The sequence below is a fragment of the Calidris pugnax genome, unplaced genomic scaffold (assembly GCF_001431845.1).
Source record: "Calidris pugnax isolate Ruff unplaced genomic scaffold, ASM143184v1 scaffold65, whole genome shotgun sequence".
In the NCBI taxonomy this organism is placed as follows: domain Eukaryota; kingdom Metazoa; phylum Chordata; class Aves; order Charadriiformes; family Scolopacidae; genus Calidris; species Calidris pugnax.
The window spans coordinates 1,019,307-1,026,865 of NW_015090785.1; positions in this window are offsets into that span (position 1 = coordinate 1,019,307).

The window sequence follows — 7,559 nt, forward strand, 5'->3', positions numbered from 1 at the left end:
AGCTGGGGGTGTTCAGCCTGGAGACAAGGAGTCTGAGGGAGACCTTCTCACTCTCCACAACTCCCTGAAAGGAGGGTTTAGGGAGGTGGGGGTCTGTCTCCCAAGTCACAGGTGACAGGACAAGAGGAAATGGCCTCAAGTTGCACCAGGGGAGGTTCAGGCTGGATATTAGGAAAAATTTTGACACTGAAAGGGTTATCAGACATTGGAATGGGCTGCCCAGGGAAGTGGTGGAGGCGCCATCTGACCACAGTGAATCTCAGAATGAAAGGTGAGTTTCTTAATTCAGAATCAAGAGTTTAATCCTATCTAAACTTAAGTCATCTGTATTCCCTAAATTGATCAGAAAAATAATACTGTGTCTGATCTTTCTTTAAAGCCTTCACGCTAATTAAATTTCACCTGGAGTGACACCCTCTCCTCTTGTGCTTGTTCACATTCTCGCTTGTATTTGCTTTAAAGGAAATCTTAAATGTAACGTAAGTATGCTGGCCCCGAGCTTAAAAATGTAAGCACAATAAAACCAGTGGGACTAGGTGTCTTTTTCTTGTGTTGATGTGGATTTCTCAGCATCCTCTGTTTCATCATGCAGTGTACATTAAATCCACATTCTGACATTTACTCTGCTCAGTGTCTGATAATTGCGGTGTGTCCCTGAAGGATTGCCCTTGCTGAGGCACTCTCTCTTTTCAGTGCTTGCTTTGCTTAGAGGTGGGAGTTTCAAGCTTTCCTCATGGAAACTGATGTAAACATTCTGACTGAGTGGTGGCAGCTGTGTTTGGGCTGTTTCTAGCTTTGGTGTTGTGCTTTCTCCAAACTAGATCTTGAGAAATGAGCTGCTACCAGGAAATGGAGGCTGCAGTCTGGGCAGGTGTAAAAGATGAAATGGATTTAAGAAACAACCCTTGCCTCCTCTGCTCTTTTAGCTACTTTCTTTTGCTGATTTCCAGATTCCTTAAGAAGGTCACCTTAGTTTTGGAATACTTCTGTGTCTGTGTTTTATACAGGCTTTTTTTTCATTTGCCTGCCTTAAGTTTGATCACAGCAATGGTATTATATGATACAAATCCATCTTGAATAGTTGCTCTTCAGCATGAATGGTGTTCTAGTCCCTTCCACAGCAACGGTATTATATGATACAAATCCATCTTGAATAGTTGCTCTTCAGCATGAATGGTGTTCTAGTCCCTTCCACCTTCTTTTTAGAGATGTTCAAAACCTCAGTGCAGCGTTGGTTTGAAGGTGAGTAGTTCTAGTTTTGTCATGTCATACTGCTTGATCAAGACATGGAACCTGTCTTCGTGAAGCTGGCTGGAGGGCAAACGACATTCATGGGTCCAGCATGGCCTGAAACGTGGAGTCTTCATCCTGGGTAGGGTATAGCTACCCGCTCACGGTAGGTGTAGCTAACTCCTTTTTGTGAAGCTTTCCAGGATCTCAGTGTTTCATGTTGCCCCACCTTGAGTACTGTGTCCAGTTTGGGGCATCTCACCACAAAAAAGAAACTGAGGTGCTGGAGTGGGTCCAGAGAAAGGCAACAAAGCTGATGAGGGGTCTGGAGGACAAGTCTTATGAGGAGAGGCTGAGGGAGCTGGGGGTGTTCAGCCTGGAGACAAGGAGTCTGAGGGAGACCTTCTCACTCTCCACAACTCCCTGAAAGGAGGGTTTAGGGAGGTGGGGGTCTGTCTCCCAAGTCACAGGTGACAGGACAAGAGGAAATGGCCTCAAGTTGCACCAGGGGAGGTTCAGGCTGGATATTAGGAAAAATTTTGACACTGAAAGGGTTATCAGACATTGGAATGGGCTGCCCAGGGAAGTGGTGGAGGCGCCATCCCTGGAGGTATTTAAAAGTTGGGTTGACATAGAGCTTAGAGACATGGTTTAGTGACCTTTTTTCATCAGGGTTTAGTTGATGGTTGGACTAGATGATCTGAAAGGTCCTTTCCAACCTAAGACAATTCTGTGATTCTGTAATTCTATGTTAAAAAGCAGCATAAATAGCACTGCTGGCACCTGGGAGGGATGGGATGCCTGTCTGTAGGGAAGGAACTTAATCTACGCAGTGTAAAAGTGTTTGGGCTGGTAAGTTCCCTATGAAGAAAGCTGCTCAGTTTCATGAACTGCCTTGGTGTGCTGTAGGTACTAGGTGGTTCCTTGATACTACTTTCCAGGTGCCAAGCTTGCACTTAAATCATAACCACTGTGGGTTTTTTCTCGGGATGAAGTGAATGGAAAGGGAAGTTCAGAGTCAGAATGGGATGATCCTGAGGGTACCTGTGTTGCTGTAGCCTTCTGGAGCATAAAGTTCTCCCCTGCTCTCCCTGCGAAGGAGAGGAGCGTGTGTATAGCCTACCCTTTCTAAAGAGGGCTGTCAGTGTGTAAGAACTTTAATCAGGAGCTGTAATTTGTTTGGGTCCCTTTTGGGACAGTATTAATACGGAAAGGCTAATCTAAGAACAAAATGTCCTTCAGCTTTAAATTGTTTCTGTTGTTACCATTTGTCAAGCCTTTCGGTCTAATTAGTCTGTGGGCAATCGGCCCGTTGTCAAGAGATAATCACAAGTTGTCAGAATCTCTAATAAAAATTGATTCAAAGGGCATTTGCCTTCATTGGCCATTTCATTTACTGAGCCTTGATTCCTGGACCTTTTGTGGAAATTGACACCGCTCATAATAGGTGTTTCTGAGTGAAAGAAATAGCCTGTTTGAGCAGCTTTTTGCATGCATTTAGACTGATGTATATTGCTTTATGAGCTGCTGAGTATTGCTTGGGGTTTCAATGTCTGAATAGATTTGTGGAGGTGCTGAGGCTGGTGGTGTGGATTGTCCCGATGCATAAAACTGGCCGCCTTGGCAGGATGAAGTCCCAAGGGCTAAAATGCCTTAGGAAGGGGCACAGGCAGTTGTGCTGCAGCACAGATGAAAAGGAATCACTTCAAAACACTGAAATGTCAGCCTGTTCCCTTCCATGCGCTCACAAGGCCGGTCCTCTGTTTGCAGGAAACTTCTAACTGCTGCTCTATATTCCTAGGAATTTAGAATGTGTGATCTATTTTGAGCTGAAAATAATCAAGTCATTGTGAGGGAGAGAAAGTCCCCGTGCTAAAGGAAGCTGGCTGTCAGCTGTGCATAATAATTCCGCTGTGCCTTTTCCGAGCTGGCTACCAGGTTTGCAGCAGAATCCAGCATTCCCCTGATCTTCATAGGAGCAAGAACAGGAGAGCTCAGACCTAGTGTGATAGTAGTGGGTTTTCCTTGGTTTTTGGAAAAAAACAAAAAGGGTTTGGTTTTTTTCCCCTTAGCTTCCAGGGAATTAAAATAAAAGGTTTTCCTTTCAACACTTTACTGAAATAATTGAAGTGGAAGGTATTTTTTCCTCTATAAAGGAGGAATTGATTTAGATGAATAAATGTGGCTTTTCCTGCTTCCCCGGGGTGCTGGGAAGCTGGCAGGCATCTTCCCCCTCTCAGTGTGCAGTAGTTGAGTGCACGCAAACGTGCTGGGCAGATGGCAGTGCAGCCCCGCTCCCTCTCACTGTCACTGGTGGGGCTGGAATGCCAGTGTCACATCAGGGCTCTTGGAAAAGCACGAGCACAATGCGAGTCAGTCCTTGGCAGCTTTGGGGACAAGGATTTGCTTCCATGTTCTTACTTCCAGATTAGTTGGTGGTTTTTTTTCCCCCAGTTTGTCTTTTGTTTGCTCCAAACCTTTTGTTTGGGCTTTGCCAAGCTGCAGGGTCAGAATGCTAATCCAAATTAGAACCTTTTTCTCAAATGACTACAAGGTGCTCGGAGCAGAGGGAGGGAGGAACAGAACCTTCTAGAGCTTTTAACTTTGGCAAATAGGGCCTTCTTGGTGAATACTTTTTTCTTATTTATGGACAAGTCATTTTGCATGTAGCAAGTTTCCAGGCAGCTCTGACATTATCTCTGTTCATAGCACTTGGTCTGCAGAGGTGACATGTATCTACAAACCTTATATAAATCCCCTGTGAACTCATATAAACTTCTTGAGGGAAAAGATGCTGTTTTGTATATTGTTGTGAATAAGCAGATGTACAGCCAAGACTGTCATGTACGAGGTGGGTGACTGAGAAAGGGAATACATAACAACAAGAGAATGTGACAAAGCATCCCTGGTACAGACAGGAGCTGCCCCCAGCAGTGGAGTCTGAGTGCCCCTGGCCCAGATGAGGATGCCTCTGTGAGGACACTTGCAGAGGGGACTGCTGTCATCGGACAGTGGCTCTCCATCCTGTCTGAGAGCTTTCTGTGTGCCCCCACCATCCGTTCCCAATAAAGCTTGTGGAGCTTTTGGTCTCCTACTACTTTGAACCAGCTTCTGTATCTCTGCCATACACGTACTGTGGGATGGGAATCCCCCTTCTGTGTTTTACTTTGTCCAGAATGACTGATCCACCTTGGCTTTAAAACACTTCACAAAATGTGTTACAGGACTAGAATGGCTTCTCTAGAAATCCCTGCCGAGGCAGGGGAGAAGCTGTGCTGTCTTGACTCCTCTGGGCAGAGCACTGTGTTGGAGGGAGCTGGGTGTGAAGGGGTGTGTGGGTTCATGCCCCAAGTCATTCCCTGCCTGCCTCTCCAAGGGATTTAGAGAGCGGCTTCAAGTGGGATCTGCTGCTCTTCCTCTCCCTGATGCTTCTCCATGAAGCTGTTCTGCTTTATGGGTGGGATCCTACAGGTTTCTTAGTGGGTGGGAATCCTCTGATATGCCACAGGGAAAGGAGTAGATGTTGATGTTTAATGTTTCCACTCTTGTGGAGAGGCTGGAGAGTAACCAACTGCACTTGCACGCAGGGAGGTCGCACAACTGCCCTCGAGGAGCAATGATGTTAAGCTGGGCTGGTCTCCTGGGATGAGTCTAAGGGTGAGCTGAGGGTGGGTTTGCTGGTTTACATCCCGTGGCAGACCGAGTCTTCTCATCATATCCTTACATCTACTACAAATGTCATTTGACAAGTGATGGGGGCGTCAGTTTCTTTGTTTCACAAGGCTGTCAGCTGCCAGCCTTGCTCCCAGCCTGAGTGTGCTCAGGAATGGTTTCCTCCAGAGTATTTCAGATGGTAAACTTTAAATCTGATGGCATTTCCTCTCTGACTCTCAATTGCCAGTTGTGCTGAGTGTCCATAGTCTTCTCTTTCAAGACAGATATTCAGCTACCATCAATACTTCTAATCTAGGAAGTATGGGAATAAAAAGTAGTAATTTTATCTTGATATTTCAAGCAGAGAAGTGTTCTGGGCTATGGGAATGCTTGGATTTAAAAATCTAATTTAATTTTTGAAATTGTATTCTATAGACAGAAAATCATTTTAGGATTCAGGTAATATAATTATTCATACTTATATGTATATTGTTTATGAATCTGTCTGTTAATTCAGATTTTGACACAAGTTTTCAGAACACTTTTAGAAATGTTTGATTTTGCACCCTTTAGTGACCACAGTGAATCTCAGAATGAAAGGTGAGTTTCTTAATTCAGAATCAAGAGTTTAATCCTATCTAAACTTAAGTCATCTGTATTCCCTAAATTGATCAGAAAAATAATACTGTGTCTGATCTTTCTTTAAAGCCTTCACGCTAATTAAATTTCACCTGGAGTGACACCCTCTCCTCTTGTGCTTGTTCACATTCTCGCTTGTATTTGCTTTAAAGGAAATCTTAAATGTAACGTAAGTATGCTGGCCCCGAGCTTAAAAATGTAAGCACAATAAAACCAGTGGGACTAGGTGTCTTTTTCTTGTGTTGATGTGGATTTCTCAGCATCCTCTGTTTCATCATGCAGTGTACATTAAATCCACATTCTGACATTTACTCTGCTCAGTGTCTGATAATTGCGGTGTGTCCCTGAAGGATTGCCCTTGCTGAGGCACTCTCTCTTTTCAGTGCTTGCTTTGCTTAGAGGTGGGAGTTTCAAGCTTTCCTCATGGAAACTGATATAAACATTCTGACTGAGTGGTGGCAGCTGTGTTTGGGCTGTTTCTAGCTTTGGTGTTGTGCTTTCTCCAAACTAGATCTTGAGAAATGAGCTGCTACCAGGAAATGGAGGCTGCAGTCTGGGCAGGTGTAAAAGATGAAATGGATTTAAGAAACAACCCTTGCCTCCTCTGCTCTTTTAGCTACTTTCTTTTGCTGATTTCCAGATTCCTTAAGAAGGTCACCTTAGTTTTGGAATACTTCCGTGTCTGTGTTTTATATAGGCTTTTTTGTTTTTCATTTGCCTGCCTTAAGTTTGATCACAGCAACGGTATTATATGATACAAATCCATCTTGAATAGTTGCTCTTCAGCATGAATGGTGTTCTAGTCCCTTCCACCTTCTTTTTAGAGATGTTCAAAACCTCAGTGCAGCGTTGGTTTGAAGGTGAGTAGTTCTAGTTTTGTCATGTCATACTGCTTGATCAAGACATGGAACCTGTCTTCGTGAAGCTGGCTGGAGGGCAAACGACATTCATGGGTCCAGCATGGCCTGAAACGTGGAGTCTTCATCCTGGGTAGGGTATAGCTACCCGCTCACGGTAGGTGTAGCTAACTCCTTTTTGTGAAGCTTTCCAGGATCTCAGTGTTTCATGTTGCCCCACCTTGAGTACTGTGTCCAGTTTGGGGCATCTCACCACAAAAAAGAAACTGAGGTGCTGGAGTGGGTCCAGAGAAAGGCAACAAAGCTGATGAGGGGTCTGGAGGACAAGTCTTATGAGGAGAGGCTGAGGGAGCTGGGGGTGTTCAGCCTGGAGACAAGGAGTCTGAGGGAGACCTTCTCACTCTCCACAACTCCCTGAAAGGAGGGTTTAGGGAGGTGGGGGTCTGTCTCCCAAGTCACAGGTGACAGGACAAGAGGAAATGGCCTCAAGTTGCACCAGGGGAGGTTCAGGCTGGATATTAGGAAAAATTTTGACACTGAAAGGGTTATCAGACATTGGAATGGGCTGCCCAGGGAAGTGGTGGAGGCGCCATCCCTGGAGGTATTTAAAAGTTGGGTTGACATAGAGCTTAGAGACATGGTTTAGTGACCTTTTTTCATCAGGGTTTAGTTGATGGTTGGACTAGATGATCTGAAAGGTCCTTTCCAACCTAAGACAATTCTGTGATTCTGTAATTCTATGTTAAAAAGCAGCATAAATAGCACTGCTGGCACCTGGGAGGGATGGGATGCCTGTCTGTAGGGAAGGAACTTAATCTACGCAGTGTAAAAGTGTTTGGGCTGGTAAGTTCCCTATGAAGAAAGCTGCTCAGTTTCATGAACTGCCTTGGTGTGCTGTAGGTACTAGGTGGTTCCTTGATACTACTTTCCAGGTGCCAAGCTTGCACTTAAATCATAACCACTGTGGGTTTTTTCTCGGGATGAAGTGAATGGAAAGGGAAGTTCAGAGTCAGAATGGGATGATCCTGAGGGTACCTGTGTTGCTGTAGCCTTCTGGAGCATAAAGTTCTCCCCTGCTCTCCCTGCGAAGGAGAGGAGCGTGTGTATAGCCTACCCTTTCTAAAGAGGGCTGTCAGTGTGTAAGAACTTTAATCAGGAGCTGTAATTTGTTTGGGTCCC